Source organism: Staurois parvus, unplaced genomic scaffold (genome assembly GCF_062004578.1).
Source record: "Staurois parvus isolate SC_StPar_1 unplaced genomic scaffold, SC_StPar_1.0 ptg000430l, whole genome shotgun sequence".
NCBI lineage: Eukaryota > Metazoa > Chordata > Amphibia > Anura > Ranidae > Staurois > Staurois parvus.
Window position 1 is genome coordinate 3,945,876 of NW_028318226.1, and position 22,415 is coordinate 3,968,290.

Below are 22,415 nucleotides of genomic sequence, written 5' to 3' on the forward strand. Positions count from 1 at the left end.
TTGAGTGACCATTGATACCAAGAGGTAGCAAATTTTGGGTATGATAAGTTGGCAATGGCAAATCTCCTTTCCATGTCACATTAATTGATATCATTAATCACCATTGTTTTCGAGGGGGACATAAGCGATTTCCATAGTCTGTTGATATTATTTTTGGCAGCAAATAGTATATGGAAAGCTATCTAGACCAATATGACATAGAGCTAGAGAAGGGTCAGGGTGCACTGTGGAGCCTATTACTTCGGAAATTAGATTAAAAATACCATTCCAAATTGATTGTAACTATTTGCAAGACCATAGTAAGTGTAGCAGGGAACCTATTTATCCACATTGACACCAGCACTGTGGGGAATGGGTAGAACAAATTTTTGAGAGCTGGATGGGAGTTAAGTGTCATTGATGGAGGATTTTTAGATAAGATTCCCAATGCATAGCACATTAGGAAGATTTGTATGTTAGGCTTAAGATTTTACTCCAAGTTTGGTTTGAAAAGGATCGGCAAAGTATCAGTTCCCAGTTATGTAAGGATGACATTCTTATGGATAGTTAAGTTAGTGAGGTGGGAGTAGAACAAGGAGATCCCCTTTCCTGAGTATTTAGATTTGTGAAAGTATTGAAGCACTAGGGTCAGAAGTGTAGAGTTAGATGGAATCTTTTTAGAGCGGATACAGTGGACAATCCTCAGACAGGCAACAACATTTTTTTTCGAGAACTTGAAAGGTTGCTATGTCATCTGCTGAATAGAGGTCTAGAACTAAGTTGATTGTATCCACATGTTTAGGTTAAGATAGGGCATGAATGAATATAAGGAATTGATGGGGACAGGTATTGAACTAGCTTCAGTGAAATTGTGGGAGAGAAGCATGGACCAGGCTGCTAGGGAAGCTTTAATACATGGATGATTAAGAAAGGGTCGTGTATGGTCTATCGAGTGTAGGATAAGGAGATTCTGCGGATAAAGGGGGAGGAATAATGATGATTCTATAAGGCACCAAATTTTTTCTGTAGTCGGATGCCACCAAAAATAAATTTGGTCAAGGAATGTAGCCAAGTAATATGAGTGTATATGAGGAAGACCCACTCCTCCTTTACGGGATGGACAAATTAGTAAATTCGAAACACATCTAAGGCATTTTGATTCCCATAGGAATTGAGAGATTTGTCACTGAATATTGTCGAAAAAAACTTTGGGTACTGGTATAGGGAGGGTCCGAAATATATATAATAGTTTGGGTAGAATAATAATTTTCAGAGCCACAATATGTCCTAATTTAGAGAGGCCAAACGTTTGAAGCAACTGGAGTTCTTTCAGTAGGGATTGAAGAAGTGGTTTGTAGCTGGTATCAAAAATTTGAGAGGTAGAAGGTGTTAGATTAATTCCTAAATAGGGTATGGAGTGATTGGCCCAAATAAAGGTAAATTCTTTAGAAAGGTACAGTTGAGTTTTTGGAGGTGTGTGTAAATTTAGTATTAGAGATTTGATTTTGTTTTATTTGTAATAAGAAACTTCAGTATATTGGTTGAGTATCGACCTTATTAGAGGTAGAGATTGGGAGAGATTGGTGACCATTAAAATTATATCATCAGCAAATAAGCTAACTTTATGTTCGGAACCTTGATATGAGATGCCTGTAAATAAAGACTCCTCCCTCAACTTGGTCGCAAGAGGTTCGATAAGTAACGTAAAAACAATAGGGGATAAAGGGAAACCTTGCCTGGTGCCGTTGGTGATGTTGAATGGCTGAGATAATATGCCATCATTAAGGACCCTGGCCGATGAAGAAGAATACAAAGACATGATAGCATTTCGTATCCACCCTGTAATACCAAAGTTTTGTAAAATGACTTGCATAAATCCCCAGTGAATGCGATTAAACACCTTCTCAGCGTCTAATGAAAGAAGCAGAGATGGCTTTTTTTTAGTGTCTAGGCTATATATTAGAGAGAGTATTCTTCTGGTGGCATCTGGGGCTTGTCACCCTGGTATAAACCCTACTTGATCTGAATGAATCAGGGTTGGAAGATAAGAGAGCAATCTGTGGGCAATTCATTTTGCAAATAATTTCACATCCTTGTTTATGAGAGATATGTGTCTGTATTTTTGTACTAATTGGGAGTCTTTGCCCGGTTTAGGGATGGTAGAGAGCCAGATAATGCTGCATGATTGGAGAGGTTTGTTAGATACGGAGAGAGGATGTTAGCAAAACATTTATAGTATTCATTGGAATAACCGTCTCCTCCTGGGAATTTGTGAAGTGGGAGGGTTTTAATAGCAGATTCAATTTTTTGGGAGAGAACGGTTCTGAAATTTCTTGGATTTGGGATGGGGATAGGGCTGGGAGTGTGACTGAACTTAGTTGTATGGAGGCGGAGGTCGGTTGAATTGTTTCCTTATCATCTTTAAGATCCTAAACTGATTGGTAAAACTTGGCAAATTTGGATTTGAGGCATTGTTGTTTTACTGATCTGGCTAGTAGATTTCTGGCTTTGTTTCCTAGAGAATAATACTTTGCTTTCATTCTCTGCAAGTTAAGATCATATTCGAACAACAGTAAAGAGCGAAGTTTGTTTCTAAGTGCTAATAAGGAAGCTGAATTAATAGCATTAGGGTAATGTTTGTTTAATTCCTCTCCCCTTCTAATAGAGCTCAGATCCTCTTCAACCTGGTGCCTTCTTTGGGTAAGAGTTTGAGAGTTTATCTTCATAAGGATCCCCCTCATATAGGCTTTGTAAGTAGCCCATTGAGTAGTTATAGAAATGCCAGATGTGTAGTTCGTGTCGAAGAAGATAGAATGAGCTTCTATAATAGTTTTCCAATTAGCAGGATCTTCCACTAGAGAAGAGTTAAGTCTCCAGGGACACGAGATGTATGATTTATTCGAGTTGCCAACGGTAATGCTTATGGGAGCATGGTTGGACTGTGTAATTGTGCCTATCTCCAATGTGGTGATGTGTTGCAAAGTCTATTTGTCAGAAAGGAAGAAAGCTATCTTTGAGTGTGAGCGTTGGGAGGGAGATGTAGTATGTATAGTCCCTTTCCACCCAATGTTGGCATCTCCAGATGTTGTATAAGTCATTGGTGTGTAAGAAGCGGTTCAACGAGTAAGTGGAGGGATGTTTTCCTGAAGAAGAGTCCAGTTGGATGTTTCCAACTATATTGGAGTCTTCTCCAATAATTAAGTTGCCTTTTCTGAGTGACGAAATCCTGGCGTGTAGCTGTTTGCAAAATTGGATTTGGTTTGCGTTTGGACCATATACATTGACCAAAGTGTATTGGGTATTGTTGATGAGGCAACTCAAAATGTGAAAGCAGCCTTGGGGGTCAGCATATTCTGAAGTTAATTGAAAGTTCACTGTATCCTTTATTGCAGTCATAATGCCATTCTTCTTTTTGGGGTTAGATGCAAGGTATTGGGTAGAAAATTGCTTCATATTGTAAGTAGGGTGTCTTTTTCTTAGCGAGATGCGTTTCCTGAATGAAAATTATGTCTGCTTGGAGAGGGCAGGCTTCCTTGGCTAACGTCGATCTCTTGAATGGAGAATTAAGACCCCTAACATTAAGGGACACTAGTTTAAGCGCCATAGTTGTATAGGTGGAAGCTTGAGGGTTGCTTCCGATGGGTTATCATTAGAGATGAGCGAATTATTCAAAAATTCGATTCGGCTGATTCGCCGAATTTGCGGAATACATTTGATTCGATGCGAATTTATTCGCTGCGAATTTAACTTATTAAAAGGGTTTCTAGGCTTCAGAGAGCCTTTATATTAGTGCAGAACACTGTACCTTTCATTTAAATGCCCTTGGAGTCTGCTGGGGAAGAGAAATAATACTGTCAGTCAGTATGACATGCAGATGAGTGCCGTCGATCTTAGAATCACCGCACACTTCACTCATTTGGGCAGTCACGGGGCACGAAGAAGAAGAAGAAGAAGAAGAAGAATGAAAAGAAGAAGAAGAAGAAGAAGAAGAATGAAAAGAAGAAGAAGAAGAATGAAAAGAAGAAGAATGAAAAGAAGAATGAAAAGAAGAAGAAGAAGAATGAAAAGAAGAATGAAAAGAACAAGAAGAAGAATGAAAAGTAGAATGAAAAGAAGAATGAAAAGAAGAATGAAAAGAAGAAGAAGAAGAATGAAAAGAAGAATGAAAAGAAGAATGAAAAGAAGAAGAAGAAGAATGAAAAGAAGAAGAAGAAGAATGAAAAGAAGAAGAAGAAGAATGAAAAGAAGAAGAAGAATGAAAAGAAGAATGAAAAGAAGAATGAAAAGAAGAAGAAGAATGAAAAGAAGAATGAAAAGAAGAAGAAGAAGAAGAATGAAAAGAAGAAGAAGAAGAAGAAGAATGAAAAGAAGAATGAAAAGAAGAAGAAGAAGAAGAATGAAAAGAAGAAGAATGAAAAGAAGAAGAAGAAGAATGAAAAGAAGAATGAAAAGAAGAAGAAGAAGAATGAAAAGAAGAATGAAAAGAAGAAGAAGAAGAATGAAAAGAAGAAGAAGAATGAAAAGAAGAAGAAGAAGAATGAAAAGAAGAATGAAAAGAAGAAGAAGAAGAAGAATGAAAAGAAGAAGAAGAAGAATGAAAAGAAGAAGAAGAAGAATGAAAAGAAGAAGAAGAATGAAAAGAAGAATGAAAAGAAGAATGAAAAGAAGAAGAAGAAGAAGAAGAATGAAAAGAAGAAGAGAAGGAAGAAGAATGAAAAGAAGAGGAAGAAGAATGAAAAGAAGAAGAATGAAAAGAAGAGGAAGAATGAAAAGAAGAAGAAGAATGAAAAGAAGAAGAAGAATGAAAAGAAGAAGAATTCCAGTACAGCAAAAAGTGTATCTGCAGAGAGCTCCGCTATTTCTGACAGTTCTCTGACAGTTCCTTCACATTTACAGCGGTTGAAACATTGTATCTATTTGTTTCTGAATAAAAACATCTGTATCTTAAATGGAAACAAATAGATACAATGTTTCAACCGCTGTAAATGTGAAGGAACTGTCAGAGAACTGTCAGAAATAGCGGAGCTCTCTGCAGGGACACTTTTTGTCGGCTGTAGAAGGGATGAAAATCGGCCGATCGGGAAAAATTTGATTCGTGCATCCGAAGTTTGCTAATTTTCGGATTCGGTGCGAATCGAATTTTTCCTAATATTCGAAACGAATTCCACTTCACCAAGTTCGATTCGCTCATTTCTAGTTATCATGACTAGTGTTACCTGGTACATGTTTTTTATGATAGTCATTGTAGAGGTCACTCTGGTATATATGCGAAGTGAGAACTCTAATACAGAGGTCCTGGGAGAGTAAGGTAGGTCACGTATAGGCAATTTGCGTGGTTTCTGTTGTCGCAGATCACATGGAGGGTATAGGAGTATGTAGGACTAGTTGTTCCAATAGAGAACAGAAATGTATTTCTTCCTGTTGAGAAGTGTCACCTTGGATAGATTGGCGTATAATTTGATGCCCGGATGTGATTGAGGGAGAAGAGTCTGAGTTCTCGCTGCCGCCATAAGTTTTTCTTTGACATGGTAAAAGTGTATTCGAGCCAAAGCGTCTCTAGGGACTGAGGCAGGTAAGAAAGGGGGTTTTGGAATTCTATGTGCTCTGTCGATCGCTAGCTCCACATCAGTAAGCGATGGAATGAGGTGTTTCATTAGTTGTTGAAGATATGACATCAGGGTATCAAGGCCAACCGATTCTGGGATGCCACGGAATTTAATATTATTTCACCTTGAGCGGTCTTCTAGATCCGCTATTTGGAGTTCTAATTGTTGTAGTTCTGAGTCGTGACCTACATGAGCGTCTGGGCCGTGTACAGTTCGCTCATTTTGTTTTCAATATGGTTCAGACGTATTGCATGTTCATGTACAGTGTTTGATATAGGGGCCATGACTGCTGTTATGTCGCTATGCAGAGTTTGCCTTAAAAACAGCAACATATTCTTCATTGTGATTTCAGAACCTGGCTGGTCAGAAGCTGGGAATGCTTCAATAGCAGTTTGTAGCTGTGATTCATACTCATGGGGGATGGTAGGCATGTGGGATTCTGCCTGTGTGGGTTCCTCTATTCTGGGCCTTGATTTTGCTGGGCTCATTGTGGAGGGGGAAAGAAAAGGAGAAGACTCACCCGGGTTCCCATCATATAGCGCCATCAACTGATCAGGATCCTGCTTGTTGCACTGGATCCGCTGTCAGAGCTGGGATGGCTGAGGAGCTCTGTCAGTGAGCGACCATCAACGGAGCCGGCCGAACATGCCCCCCAGGAAGTACAATCATATAAATCCTGTGGCAATACATGAATCCAACCATAATGTAAGCAAAACATTCAAATTACAAAGACCAAGCCTATCGGAAAATAGGCTATTCAGTGTGGATCCAGAAATCATAAGGATAAAAGACATTAACTAAAAAGACATTCTAAACATAGCTAAAAATTTACTTTTGAACATTTGTTGACATAAAGAACAATTAGGATACATGTAAATTTCCAGAAACTAATACCCCCATGTATCCCACACAGCATGAAAAAGAGTGACCTGCTCTTTGAGCATATTTAAGGTATGACCAAGGGTTGTGAGAAAGTAGAGCTTGAGGAAGGGATAGTGCCAAAAATGAAGATGTCTCAAAATTCCCACACTTTATTAACCGCTTAAGAACCGCCCTATAGTAGATATACTGCTACAGGGCGGCCCCTGTGCGCAGGATCACATATATATGCAATTCTGCATTTCCAGGTAGGGGGCGCACGAGAGCCGCGCACCCTACCAGCGCTGCCGATCGCGACCCGGGTGTCAATCAGCGGGTCCCGGAGGGTGATTACCCGCCGGGACCCAATGATCACCGGCAGGGAGGAGGGCTGCTTTGTTTACCAACAGTCCTCCTCCCTGTCAGTTTGAGCACACTGCTCTGGATGGCTGAGCACAGCTGTTCTTAAGCGGTTAATAAAGTGTGGGAATTTTCATTTTTTCTAAATTTTTTTATTTATAGCGCCAAAAATAAAAAGTGCACAGGTGATCAAATACCACCAAAAGAAAGCTCTATTTGTGTGAAAAAAAATACATACATTTAATTTATGTACCGTATTGCATGGTCGTGCAGTTGTCAGTTAAACTAGTGCAGCACTGTACAGCAAAAAAAATGGTGTAAATAGCAGTATCTATTCTATACCATAGTTTGTAGATGCTATAACTTTCACACAAAGCAATCAATATACACTTATTGGGATTTTTTTTACCAAAACATGTAGCAGAATACATTTCTAAGTTTATGACTAACTTTGAGTTTACACTATATTTTTTTTAGCCGAAAATAAAAAATATTGTTTTTCTTCAAAATTATCTGTCTTTTTTTTGTTTATAACGCAAAAAATAAAAAAGTGCACAGGTGATCAAATACAACGGAAAGAAAGCTCTATTTGTGTGAAAAAAAGAACGTAAATTTAGTTTGGGTACAGCATTGCATGACCATGCAATGACCACGCAATTATCAGTTAAATTAGTGCAGTGCCAAGTAGCAAAAAGAGGCCTGGTCATTAAGGGAGGTAAATCCTCAGGATGGCAAGTAGTTAAATTGGCCTAGGTAGACTCCAGAAAGAGTGGTCAAATATTTCATAGCTCGCACCTCAGATATGGCTGTAAGAAGATGGTTTTGACAAGGAATTTCTACCGGTCTCCAGTAGCACAGAATTAATAGCCTTGCAGAAGGCAAAACGTGGGCACTCAGTTTTTTAGATCTTTTAGAAATCCCAGTAAATGGGAGAGCCAGAAGTGCAAAGGATTAAGTGGCATATCAACCAAAATTTGTTCCATGACCCCTTGAACCATGGCCCAAAATCCCCAGATCTGAGGACAGAACCCAAACACATCTCAAATATGTCTCTGATTCAGCTGGTTTATAGCATGTAGGACTACAGGGGTTTTATACCAATGCATCAAGATCTTGTATATATTTTCTTTATATGTTACACACCTAGAAGTTTTGGAAGTGGCTTCCTATGTCTTATGTCAGTTAGCTAGGGGTAAAGGACACTGAACAGCGTCAGCCCATTTCTGCATGTATAGGTGAGTATCTGCTGCCAAGGGGACTGTCTCCTCTAACAGTTTATATAACATACAGTAGATATTAAATGTGTCTGCGTTGGGCCCTGTGATCTAAAGTTAAAGACGGATTCAGGCTGTGGAAAAAAAATGACAAAATTGAAGGTATGCACAGGGCTGGTGCTAGACTATTTTGCGCCCTAGGCAAGACCAGCTACTTGTGCCCCCCTCCCCAAAAAATAAAAAAATATATAAAGATTTTTAAAAACAGTAGAAAATATTACATCAGCAAAGCATGGAAATGCTAAATTTCTTTTAATTTGCAAAAATAAGTTCCGTAAGATGCCACCAACACCAATATTAAAGACAAAATCAGTGTCACGGGCAGACTGTATCTGTGGCTGGCAATGGCGGGGTGACAGTTGCAGTGAGTGGTGGGTGACAGATCCACACTCTGACAGATCCCAGCCTGGAATTCCCCAGGTAATGGGGAAGATAAAACACTGACAGCAGGCAGCCCAGCCCACACACACACAGAGAACACCTGAACTGAGTGATCCCACACAGTGACAGATCCAACACAAGACACCACCACCAACACTGACACAGATCAGCAGACCCAGCAGGAACTAGAAGAGCAGGCTTTGGGATCGGGATGATGTCATCACTCACTGATGGCCGGGTTACACTCACACAGATGCAAGACATCAGAGTCAGACATTACCTTCCTTCACAGGTGCAGCTCCGCCTCCACTGATGCATGGGAAGAGAAGGGCTGGAATTACATAGTGATCAGCAGCCACCAACTGGCTTGCAGTAAGGGACTGAGTCTGAGAGGAACACAGGAAGAAGCGGCAGCCTAACTGCTACACTGGCCCCATACACCAGGCATCTTCCTCTGTCCTTTCTTTCTCCCCTGTGCCACCCCTCCCCTCAGCTGGAGGATCATTCTTGACGTGGTGGTGTCTCACACTGACAGAGTGCCGGCACATGCTGGCTCCAGGCACCCCTAGAGGACAGCGCGCCCTAGGTGGCCGTCTAGTTTGCCTAGTGGAAACACAGGCCCTGAGTATGCATAAAAAGAGACAAAGATTTCTTCCGGGCCTTGAGCTCCTCAAATGACAGCAATTTGCAAGTAACTGGGTTGATTAAATTATATAAATTGAATTTGCCAGCTTGTGCCCATGATAGCATCTGAGTGTAGGACAGGCTGTCTGGCATGCCTGGATTGTATAATATATTCATCAAATAAGAGCAGGACAGGGGTAAAGTATAGATATTATTACATGTGCACCACACCTTGACTGTAAAGACCATAGAGTTAAGCATACGTGTATGTGGTCCTAATTTGAACTGTATATCAGGGATTCCTGATATACAGGAAAGAATTTGCCTTAGATGGGAGGCTAAGTAATATTTAATAAATCAGGGGCCCCTAGACCTTCTTTGAAGCGTGGAGTAAGGAGACTAGATTGTGCAATCCTGGGCCAAGCTCAAAAGCAAAGCAGGGGTATTGACATTGTTAATGACATTATTTAAATCTACCATCCTCCTTGTGTTATCACCTGCCTGTCTTGCTAATACAAAACAAACTTGATCCTTATGTACAAGATTTGGTAGGATAGGGGCTAAACGGTTTGCTAAGTTTTTTTGTGAAGATTATGTAATTGGTGTTGAGTGGAGCAATAGTGTCAGGAGTCAGCAGCTGAGATGACCAGATCTGTGTAGCTACACAAAGAAACTGGGACCAAACAAAGTATAATGAAATACATTTATTGTCAGTATCAAAACGATATGCACACACCAGTAAATAGCAAACATAAGCAACAAGTGACCCCCAACCAAAAATGCCTAAATACCTAAAGCCTAGCAAACTAACTATATGCAATATGTATAAATATATACAATATGGGAAGCAAGGGTAACAGGGGCAACACGAGAAGAAGGGGGATCAGCACTGGGTAAAAGAACAAGGTGAGCAGCAGTAAGGGAACAGGATGCAAAGATAGTTCCAGAGCCAGATGGCTCTGGCAACAAGCAAGGCTATCAAAATACTGATGCAAGGAGTAATAGCAGAGGTGGAACTTAAAGCGGAGCTCCACCCAAAAGGGGAAGTTCCGCTTTAAGGTTTTTCCCCCTGATCCCCATTAAGGATTGGCACCTTTGGGGAGCAGGTACCCGAATTTGACAGGTACCTGCTCCGACTTCCGCTTTGATCGCCTAGGCGATCAGAAGCAGAAGTTGTCCTCCTCCCCTCCCTTCCTGTCACGTGTCCCAGAAGACTACGGGGCAATTCAGAAAGCGTAGTGCTTTTCGCGCATGAGCAGTGGGCCGCAGGCTGTCACAGTCGGGTGCCCACACTGAAGATGCCAGGGACAGAAGGTGGCCGGTGAAAACAGTGGTGGCGAGGACACCGCTGGACCGAGGGACAGGTAAGTGTCTGTATTTTAAAAGTCAGCAACTACAGTTTTTGTAGCTGCTGACTAGAGATGAGCGAATCGAAGTAGGCGAAGTGGAATTCGTTTCGAAAATTAGGAAAATTTCGATTCGCGTCGAATCCGAAAATAAGCAGACTTCGGATGCACGAATCAAATTTTTCCCGATCGGCCGATTTTCATCCCTTCTACAGCCGGCAAAAAGTGTCCCTGCAGAGAGCTCCGCTATTTCTGACAGTTCTCTGACAGTTCCTTCACATTTACAGCGGTTGAAACATTGTATCTATTTGTTTCCATTTAGGATACAGATGTTTTTATTCGGAAACAAATAGATACAATGTTTCAACCGCTGTAAATGTGAAGGAACTGTCAGAGAACTGTCAGAAATAGCGGAGCTCTCTGCAGATACACTTCACAGGAAAATCAAAATTTTTCCTAAAATGGCGGCGACATGTGCGGCGACGGAGCGGGGATGTCTGGGAAGGCGCGCAGACAAGGCGCGCTGACCCATAATGCATTCATTCATGACATGTGATCGCATTAGCCAATCAGCAGCCAGCCAGCCAGCCAGCACAGTGTAATGGTCGAGCTATAAATGGTGGCCATTTTAGAATTCTCCATTTGCCTCCAGTCATTCAACAGAGGCAGACCTGGCTGTATGCAGGGAGAGAGTTAGGGACAGAGAAACGTTAGTTAGGGCCACAGAATCATTACTTAGGGCCATAGAAACGTTACATAGGGCCACAGAAACGTTTACTTAGGGCCACAGAATCGTTAGTTAGGGCCACAGAAACGTTACTTAGGGACACAGAATTGTTACTCAGGGACAGACAGAATTGTTACTGAGGGATACAGAATTGTTACTGAGGGCCACAGAATCGTTACTTAGGGCCACAGAAACGTTACTTAGGGCCACAGAATTGTTACTTAGGGACAGACACAGAATTGTTACTGAGGGACACAGATTTGTTACTGAGGGCCACAGAATCGTTACTTAGGGCCACAGAATTGTTACTTAAGGACAGACACAGAATTGTTACTGAGGGACACAGATTTGTTACTGAGGGCCACAGAATTGTTACTTAGGGCCACAGAAACGTTACTTAGGGCCACAGAATTGTTACTTAGGGACAGACACAGAATTGTTACTGAGGGCCACAGAATAGTTACTTAGGGCCACAGAATTGTTACTTAGGGACAGACACAGAATTGTTAGTGAGGGACACAAATTTGTTACTGAGGGCCACAGAATCGTTACTTAGGGCCACAGAAACGTTACTTAGGGCCACAGAATTGTTACTTAGGGACAGACACAGAAATGTTATTGAGGGACACAGAATTGTTACTGAGGGCCACAGAACCGTTACTTAGGGCCACAGAAACGTTACTTAGGGCCACAGAATTGTTACTTAGGGACAGACACAGAATTGTTACTGAGGGACACAGATTTGTTACTGAGGGCCACAGAATCGTTACTTAGGGCCACAGAATTGTTACTTAGGGACAGACACAGAATTGTTATTGAGGGACACAGAATTGTTACTGAGGGCCACAGAAACGTTACTTAGGGCCACAGAAACGTTACTTAGGGCCACAGAATTGTTACTTAGGGACAGACACAGAATTGTTATTGAGGGACACAGAATTGTTACTAAGGGCCACAGAAACGTTACTTAGGGCCACAGAATCGTTACTTAGGGCCACAGAAACGTTACTCAGGGCCACAGAAACGTTACTTAGGGACACAGAATTGTTACTCAGGGACTGACAGAATTGTTACTGAGGGATACAGAATTGTTACTGAGGGCCACAGAAACGTTACTTAGGGCCACAGAAACGTTACTTAGGGCCACAGAATTGTTACTTAGGGACAGACACAGAATTGTTATTGAGGGACACAGAATTGTTACTGAGGGCCACAGAAACGTTACTTAGGGCCACAGAAACGTTACTTAGGGCCACAGAATCGTTACTTAGGGCCACAGAAACGTTACTTAGGGCCACAGAATTGTTACTTAGGGACAGACACAGAATTGTTATTGAGGGACACAGAATTGTTACTGAGGGCCACAGAACTGTTACTGAGGGCCACAGAAACGTTACTTAGGGCCACAGAAACGTTACTTAGGGCCACAGAATCGTTACTTAGGGCCACAGAAATGTTACTTAGGGCCACAGAAACGTTACTTAGGGCCACAGAATTGTTACTTAGGGACAGACACAGAATTGTTACTGAGGGCCACAGAATTGTTACTGAGGGCCACAGAACCGTTACTTAGGGCCACAGAAACGTTACTTAGGGCTACAGAAACGTTACTTAGGGCCACAGAATTGTTACTTAGGGACAGACACAGAATTGTTATTGAGGGACACAGAATTGTTACTGAGGGCCACAGAACTGTTACTTAGGGCCACAGAACCGTTACTTAGGGCCACAGAAACGTTACTTAGGGACAGACACAGAATTGTTACTGAGGGACACAGATTTGTTACTGAGGGCCACAGAAACGTTACTTAGGGCCACAGAAACGTTACTTAGGGCCACAGAATCGTTACTTAGGGCCACAGAAATGTTACTTAGGGCCACAGAAACGTTACTTAGGGCCACAGAATTGTTACTTAGGGACAGACACAGAATTGTTACTGAGGGCCACAGAATTGTTACTGAGGGCCACAGAACCGTTACTTAGGGCCACAGAAACGTTACTTAGGGCTACAGAAACGTTACTTAGGGCCACAGAATCGTTACTTAGGGACACAGAAACGTTACTTAGGGCCACAGAAACTTTACTTAGGGCCACAGAATTGTTACTTAGGGACAGACACAGAATTGTTACTGAGGGATACAGAATTGTTACTGAGGGACACAGAACCGTTACTTAGGGCCACAGAAATGTTACTTAGGGCCACAGAAACGTTACTTAGGGCCACAGAATCGTTACTTAGGGCCACAGAAACGTTACTTAGGGCCACAGAAACGTTACTTAGGGCTACAGAAACGTTACTTAGGGCTACAGAAACGTTACTTAGGGCCACAGAATCGTTACTTAGGGACACAGAAACGTTACTTAGGGCCACAGAAACTTTACTTAGGGCCACAGAATTGTTACTTAGGGACAGACACAGAATTGTTACTGAGGGATACAGAATTGTTACTGAGGGACACAGAACCGTTACTTAGGGCCACAGAAATGTTACTTAGGGCCACAGAAACGTTACTTAGGGCCACAGAATCGTTACTTAGGGCCACAGAAACGTTACTTAGGGCCACAGAAACGTTACTTAGGGCCACAGAATTGTTACTCAGGGACAGACACAGAATTCTTACTCAGGGACAGACACAGAATTGTTACTCAGGGACACAGAATTGTTACTGAGGGACACAGAATTGTTACTCAGGGACACAGAATTCTTACTCAGGGACAGACACAGAATTGTTACTCAGGGACACAGAATTGTTACTGAGGGACACAGAATTGTTACTGAGGGACACAGAATTGTTACTCAGGGACAGACACAGAATTGTTACTCAGAGACAGACACAGAATTGTTACTGAGGGACACAGAATTGTTACTGAGGGCCACAGAACTGTTACTTAGGGCCACAGAAACGTTACTCAGGGACACAGAATTGTTACTCAGGGACAGACACAGAATTGTTACTCAGGGAAAGACACAGAATTGTTACTGAGGGACACAGAATTGTTACTGAGGGACACAGAATTGTTACTGAGGGACACAGAATTGTTACTGAGGGCCACAGAACTGTTACTTAGGGCCACAGAAACGTTACTCAGGGACACAGAATTGTTAATCAGGGACAGACACAGAATTCTTACTCAGGGACAGACACAGAATTGTTACTCAGGGACACAGAATTGTTACTGAGGGACACAGAATTGTTACTGAGGGCCACAGAATCGTTACTTAGGGCCACAGAAATGTTACTTAGGGCCACAGAAACATTACTTAGGGCAACAGAAACGTTACTTAGGGACACAGAATTGTTACTCAGGGACAGACACAGAATTCTTACTCAGGGACAGACACAGAATTGTTACTCAGGGACACAGAATTGTTACTCAGGGACACATAATTGTTACTGAGGGACACAGAATTGTTACTCAGGGACACAGAATTGTTACTGAGGGACACAGAATTGTTACTGAGGGACACAGAATTGTTACTCAGGGACAGACACAGAATTGTTACTCAGGGACAGACACAGAATTGTTACTGAGGTACACAGAATTGTTACTGAGGGCCACAGAACTGTTACTTAGGGCCACAGAAACGTTACTTAGGGCTACAGAAACGTTACTTAGGGCCACAGAATCGTTACTTAGGGACACAGAAACGTTACTTAGGGACACAGAAACGTTACTTAGGGCCACAGAAACTTTACTTAGGGCCACAGAATTGTTACTTAGGGACAGACACAGAATTGTTACTGAGGGATACAGAATTGTTACTGAGGGACACAGAACCGTTACTTAGGGCCACAGAAATGTTACTTAGGGCCACAGAAACGTTACTTAGGGCCACAGAATCGTTACTTAGGGCCACAGAAACGTTACTTAGGGCCACAGAAACGTTACTTAGGGCCACAGAATTGTTACTCAGGGACAGACACAGAATTCTTACTCAGGGACAGACACAGAATTGTTACTCAGGGACACAGAATTGTTACTGAGGGACACAGAATTGTTACTGAGGGACACAGAATTGTTACTCAGGGACACAGAATTGTTACTGAGGGACACAGAATTGTTACTGAGGGACAGAATTGTTACTGAGGGACACAGAATTGTTACTGAGGGACACAGAATTGTTACTCAGGGACAGACACAGAATTGTTACTCAGAGACAGACACAGAATTGTTACTGAGGGACACAGAATTGTTACTGAGGGCCACAGAACTGTTACTTAGGGCCACAGAAACGTTACTCAGGGACACAGAATTGTTACTCAGGGACAGACACAGAATTGTTACTCAGGGACAGACACAGAATTGTTACTGAGGGACACAGAATTGTTACTGAGGGACACAGAATTGTTACTGAGGGCCACAGAACTGTTACTTAGGGCCACAGAAACGTTACTCAGGGACACAGAATTGTTAATCAGGGACAGACACAGAATTCTTACTCAGGGACAGACACAGAATTGTTACTCAGGGACACAGAATTGTTACTGAGGGACACAGAATTGTTACTGAGGGCCACAGAATCGTTACTTAGGGCCACAGAAATGTTACTTAGGGCCACAGAAACATTACTTAGGGCAACAGAAACGTTACTTAGGGACACAGAATTGTTACTCAGGGACAGACACAGAATTCTTACTCAGGGACAGACACAGAATTGTTACTCAGGGACACAGAATTGTTACTCAGGGACACAGAATTGTTACTGAGGGACACAGAATTGTTACTCAGGGACACAGAATTGTTACTGAGGGACACAGAATTGTTACTGAGGGACACAGAATTGTTACTCAGGGACAGACACAGAATTGTTACTCAGGGACAGACACAGAATTGTTACTGAGGTACACAGAATTGTTACTGAGGGCCACAGAACTGTTACTTAGGGCCACAGAAACGTTACTCAGGGACACAGAATTGTTACTCAGGGACAGACACAGAATTGTTACTCAGGGACAGACACAGAATTGTTACTGAGGGACACAGAATTGTTACTGAGGGACACAGAATTGTTACTGAGGGACACAGAACTGTTACTTAGGGCCACAGAAACGTTACTCAGGGACACAGAATTGTTAATCAGGGACAGACACAGAATTCTTCCTCAGGGACAGACACAGAATTGTTACTGAGGGACACAGAATTGTTACTGAGGGACACAGAATTGTTACTGAGGGCCACAGAATCGTTACTTAGGGCCACAGAAACGTTACTTAGGGCCACAGAAACGTTACTTAGGGCAACAGAAACGTTACTTAGGGACACAGAATTGTTACTCAGGGACAGACACAGAATTCTTACTCAGGGACAGACACAGAATTGTTACTCAGGGACACAGAATTGTTACTCAGGGACACAGAATTGTTACTGAGGGACACAGAATTGTTACTCAGGGACAGACACAGAATTGTTACTGAGGGACACAGAATTGTTACTGAGGGACACAGAATTGTTACTGAGGGCCACAGAACTGTTACTTAGGGCCACAGAAACGTTACTCAGGGACACAGAATTGTTACTCAGGGACAGACACAGAATTGTTACTCAGGGACACAGAATCGTTGAATTAAAGAGTATGTCAGACAACATGCAGAGGAGTGGCAGAGGAGGCAATGTTTTAGGAGCGAGCAGACGTGGCAGCAGAGGAAGGGGTCGAGGCAGCACTATTCGCAGCCAGAGGCCAGTGCTCCCGGTGTCATCCAGTACAGTGAGGAAGAGCTAACAGAGGGCGGTCAGGAACGGGGGGAGACATCCGCCTCTTCAGCAGCCAGGCGAAGAAGTAGTGGCGAGGAGAGTGGCTCGGTAGCCGGTCTAGAGACAGGTCTGTCTCCTGACCCACACGCAGCCGAGGGGGCTAGTAGTGAGGCGGAGACCCTAATTGATGATGATGAGGCTGATCGCACTTGGCAGCCTCGTCGTCATCAGGCTATTGCTTCCGCATCATCAGGAGAAGAGGGTGGCAGCTTGGCAGCGAACAAAACAGTCGGTGGGTTGTCTCCATCGCCACACTCTGCCATGTGCCACTTTCAGGTCTCCTCACACACTGCTGGTGTGTTCCATTTTTTGTCATAGGGTGCTGGCAGATTACGGGCCTCCCATAGCTGGTGCCAGGCCCCTAATCTGCCATGGGCCCCTGTACCGCCTCCTCATGCTGCTGCCAGGTCCACAGTGTCTCATGCCATGTGCCACTTTCAGTTCTCCTCACACTGCTGGTGTGTTCCATTTTTTGTCATAGGGTGCTGGCAGATTACGGGCCTCCCATAGCTGCTGCCAGGCCCCTAATCTGCCATGGGCCCCTATACCGCCTCCTCATGCTGCTGCGAAGTCCAGAGTCTCTCATGGGTCCCTGTACGGCCTCCCATTGCTGCTGTCTCCATCACCACACTCTGCCATGTGCCACTTTCAGGTCTCCTCACACACTGCTGGTGTGTTCAATTTTTTTGACATAGGGTGCTGGCAGATTACGGGCCTCCCATAGCTGCTGCCAGGCCCCTAATCTGCCATGGGCCCCTATACCGCCTCCTCATGCTGCTGCGAAGTCCAGAGTCTCTCATGGGTCCCTGTACGGCCTCCCATTGCTGCTGTCTCCATCGCCACACTCTGCCATGTGCCACTTTCAGGTCTCCTCACACACTGCTGGTGAGTTCCATTTTTTGACATAGGGTGCTGGCAGATTACGGGCCTCCCATAGCTGCTGCCAGGCCCCTAATCTGCCATGGGCCCCTATAGCGCCTCCTCATGCTGCTGCCAGGTCCAGAGTGTCTCATGGGTCCCTGTACGGCCTCCCATTGCTGCTGTCTCCATCGCCACACTCTGCCATGTGCCACTTTCAGGTCTCCTCACACTGCTGGTGTGTTCCATTTTTTGTCATAGGGTGCTGGCAGATTACGGGCCTCCCATAGCTGCTGCCAGGCCCCTAATCTGCCATGGGCCCCTATACCGCCTCCTCATGCTGCTGCCAGGTCCAGAGTGTCTCATGGGTCCCTGTACGGCCTCCCATTGCTGCTGTCTCCATCGCCACACTCTGCCATGTGCCACTTTCAGGTCTCCTCACACACTGCTGGTGTGTTCCATTTTTTGTCATAGGGTGCTGGCAGATTACGGGCCTCCCATAGCTGCTGCCAGGCCCCTAATCTGCCATGGGCCCCTGTACCGCCTCCTCATGCTGCTGCCAGGTCCACAGTGTCTCATGCCATGTGCCACTTTCAGGTCTCCTCACACTGCTGGTGTGTTCCATTTTTTGTCATAGGGTGCTGGCAGATTACGGGCCTCCCATAGCTGCTGCCAGGCCCCTAATCTGCCATGGGCCCCTATAGCGCCTCCTCATGCTGCTGCCAGGACCAGAGTGTCTCATGGGTCCTTGTACGGCCTCCCATTGCTGCTGTCTCCATCGCCACACTCTGCCATGTGCCACTTTCAGGTCTCCTCACACACTGCTGGTGTGTTCAATTTTTTTGACATAGGGTGCTGGCAGATTACGGGCCTCCCATAGCTGCTGCCAGGCCCCTAATCTGCCATGGGCCCCTATACCGCCTCCTCATGCTGCTGCGAAGTCCAGAGTCTCTCATGGGTCCCTGTACGGCCTCCCATTGCTGCTGTCTCCATCGCCACACTCTGCCATGTGCCACTTTCAGGTCTCCTCACACACTGCTGGTGAGTTCCATTTTTTGACATAGGGTGCTGGCAGATTACGGGCCTCCCATAGCTGCTGCCATGTGCCACTTTCAGGTTTCCTCACACACTGCTGGTGTGTTCCATTTTTTGACATAGGGTCCTGGCAGATTACGGACCTCCCATAGCTGCTGCCAGGCCCCTAATCTGCCATGGGCCCCTATAGCGCCTCCTCATGCTGCTGCCAGGTCCAGAGTGTCTCATGGGTCCCTGTACGGCCTCCCATTGCTGCTGTCTCCATCGCCACACTCTGCCATGTGCCACTTTCAGGTCTCCTCACACTGCTGGTGTGTTCCATTTTTTGTCATAGGGTGCTGGCAGATTACGGGCCTCCCATAGCTGCTGCCAGGCCCCTAATCTGCCATGGGCCCCTATACCGCCTCCTCATGCTGCTGCCAGGTCCAGAGTGTCTCATGGGTCCCTGTACGGCCTCCCATTGCTGCTGTCTCCATCGCCACACTCTGCCATGTGCCACTTTCAGGTCTCCTCACACACTGCTGGTGTGTTCCATTTTTTGTCATAGGGTGCTGGCAGATTACGGGCCTCCCATAGCTGCTGCCAGGCCCCTAATCTGCCATGGGCCCCTGTACCACCTCCTCATGCTGCTGCCAGGTCCACAGTGTCTCATGCCATGTGCCACTTTCAGGTCTCCTCACACTGCTGGTGTGTTCCATTTTTTGTCATAGGGTGCTGGCAGATTACGGGCCTCCCATAGCTGCTGCCAGGCCCCTAATCTGCCATGGGCCCCTATACCGCCTCCTCATGCTGCTGCCAGGTCCAGAGTGTCTCATGGGTCCCTGTACGGCCTCCCATTGCTGCTGTCTCCATCGCCACACTCTGCCATGTGCCACTTTCAGGTCTCCTCACACTGCTGGTGTGTTCCATTTTTTGTCATAGGGTGCTGGCAGATTACGGGCCTCCCATTGCTGCTGCCAGGCCCCTAATCTGCCATGGGCCCCTATACCGCCTCCTCATGCTGCTGCGAAGTCCAGAGTCTCTCATGGGTCCCTGTACGGCCTCCCATTGCTGCTGTCTCCATCGCCACACTCTGCCATGTGCCACTTTCAGGTCTCCTCACACACTGCTGGTGTGTTCAATTTTTTTGTCATAGGGTGCTGGCAGATTACGGGCCTCCCATAGCTGCTGCCAGGCCCCTAATCTGCCATGGGCCCCTATACCGCCTCCTCATGCTGCTGCCAGGTCCAGAGTGTCTCATGGGTCCCTGTACGGCCTCCCATTGCTGCTGTCTCCATCGCCACACTCTGCCATGTGCCACTTTCAGGTCTCCTCACACACTGCTGGTGTGTTCCATTTTTTGTCATAGGGTGCTGGCAGATTACGGGCCTCCCATAGCTGCTGCCAGGCCCCTAATCTGCCATGGCCCCTGTACCGCCTCCTCATGCTGCTTCCAGGTCCACAGTGTCTCATGCCATGTGCCACTTTCAGGTCTCCTCACACTGCTGGTGTGTTCCATTTTTTGTCATAGGGTGCTGGCAGATTACGGGCCTCCCATAGCTGCTGCCAGGCCCCTAATCTGCCATGGGCCCCTATAGCGCCTCCTCATGCTGCTGCCAGGTCCAGAGTGTCTCATGGGTCCCTGTACGGCCTCCCATTGCTGCTGTCTCCATCGCCACACTCTGCCATGTGCCACTTTCAGGTCTCCTCACACTGCTGGTGTGTTCCATTTTTTGTCATAGGGTGCTGGCAGATTACGGGCCTCCCATAGCTGCTGCCAGGCCCCTAATCTGCCATGGGCCCCTATACCGCCTCCTCATGCTGCTGCGAAGTCCAGAATCTCTCATGGGTCCCTGTACGGCCTCCCATTGCTGCTGTCTCCATCGCCACACTCTGCCATGTGCCACTTTCAGGTCTCCTCACACACTGCTGGTGTGTTCAATTTTTTTGACATAGGGTGCTGGCAGATTACGGGCCTCCCATAGCTGCTGCCAGGCCCCTAATCTGCCATGGGACCCTATACCGCCTCCTCATGCTGCTGCGAAGTCCAGAGTCTCTCATGGGTCCCTGTATGGCCTCCCATTGCTGCTGTCTCCATCGCCACACTCTGCCATGTGCCACTTTCAGGTCTCCTCACACTGCTGGTGGGTTCCATTTTTTGTCATAGGGTGCTGGCAGATTACGGGCCTCCCATAGCTGCTGCCAGGCCCCTAATCTGCCATGGGCCCCTATACCACCTCCTCATGCTGCTGCCAGGTCCAGAGTCTCTCATGGGTCCCTGTACGGCCTCCCATTGCTGCTGTCTCCATCGCCACACTCTGCCATGTGCCACTTTCAGGTCTTCTCACACTGCTGGTGGGTTCCATTTTTTGTCATAGGGTGCTGGCAGATTACGGGCCTCCCATAGCTGCTGCCAGGCCCCTAATCTGCCATGGGCCCCCGTACCGACTCCTCATGCTGCTGCCAGGCCCGTAATCTGTCATGGGCCCCTGTTGTCGCTTGTTGGCATATTCCGCTCGTTCAGATGCTCCTTCTCCTGCTACTCCTCTTCACAGATTCCGTCAGCAGTCTTTCTTGGAATCCGTTTCCAAGAGACAACAGTTTGCGAGCACGCACCCGACGGTGCAGAAGCTGAACGTCCTCCTGTCCAAGTTGCTGCTGCCAGGCTCGTAATCTGTCATGCGCCCCTCTACCGCCTCCTCATGCTGCTGCCAGGTCCAGAGTGTGTCATGGGTCCCTGTACGGCCTCCCATTGCTGCTGCCAGGCCCGTAATCTGCCATGGGCCCCCGTACCAACTCCTCATGCTGCTGCCAGGCCCGTAATCTGTCATGGGCCCCTGTACCGCCTCTTCATGCTGCTGCCAGGTCCAGAGTGTGTCATGGGTCCCTGTACGGCCTCCCATTGCTGCTGTCTCCATCGCCACACTCTGCCATGTGCCACTTTCAGGTCTCCTCACACTGCTGGTGGTTTCCATTTTTGTCATAGGGTGCTGTATGGCCTCCCATTGCTGCTGCCTCCACCGCCACACTGTGGCTCCACACTCTGGTTTTGGCCCCGTGACTGCCCAAATGAGTGAAGTGTGCGGTGATTCTAAGATCGACGGCACTCATCTGCATGTCATACTGACTGTCAGTATTATTTCTCTTCCCCAGCAGACTCCAAGGGCATTTATATTAAAGGTACAGTGTTCTGCACTAATATAAAGTCTCTCTGAAGCCTAGAAACACCCTTTTATAAGTTAAATTCGCAGCGAATATATTCGTCTCGAATCGAAATTTTTCCACGAATTCGCCGAATCAGTCGAATCGAATTTTTGAATACTTCGCTCATCTCTACTGCTGACTTTTATTTTTTTTCAGCTGGTGCTTTAAATACCCTCCCAGCAGGTGTGGGCAGGTGGAGCTGATTGTGGGAACCTGCTGGGAGAAACCTGCTGGTAGTCACTGGAACTGCAGCTATCTGCCCAGAGAACCACAATACCATCAGCAGGTGAACTCGGTCCTAACAGTTCCCTGGCCTTAATGAGTGGCCTCTGGATGCTCCACCATATCCCACCACCGGTGCCTTGAAGCTGACTGGGCACCCCACCGCCAGGGTCCAGGAGCTGACTGAGTATCCAACCGCCAGGATCT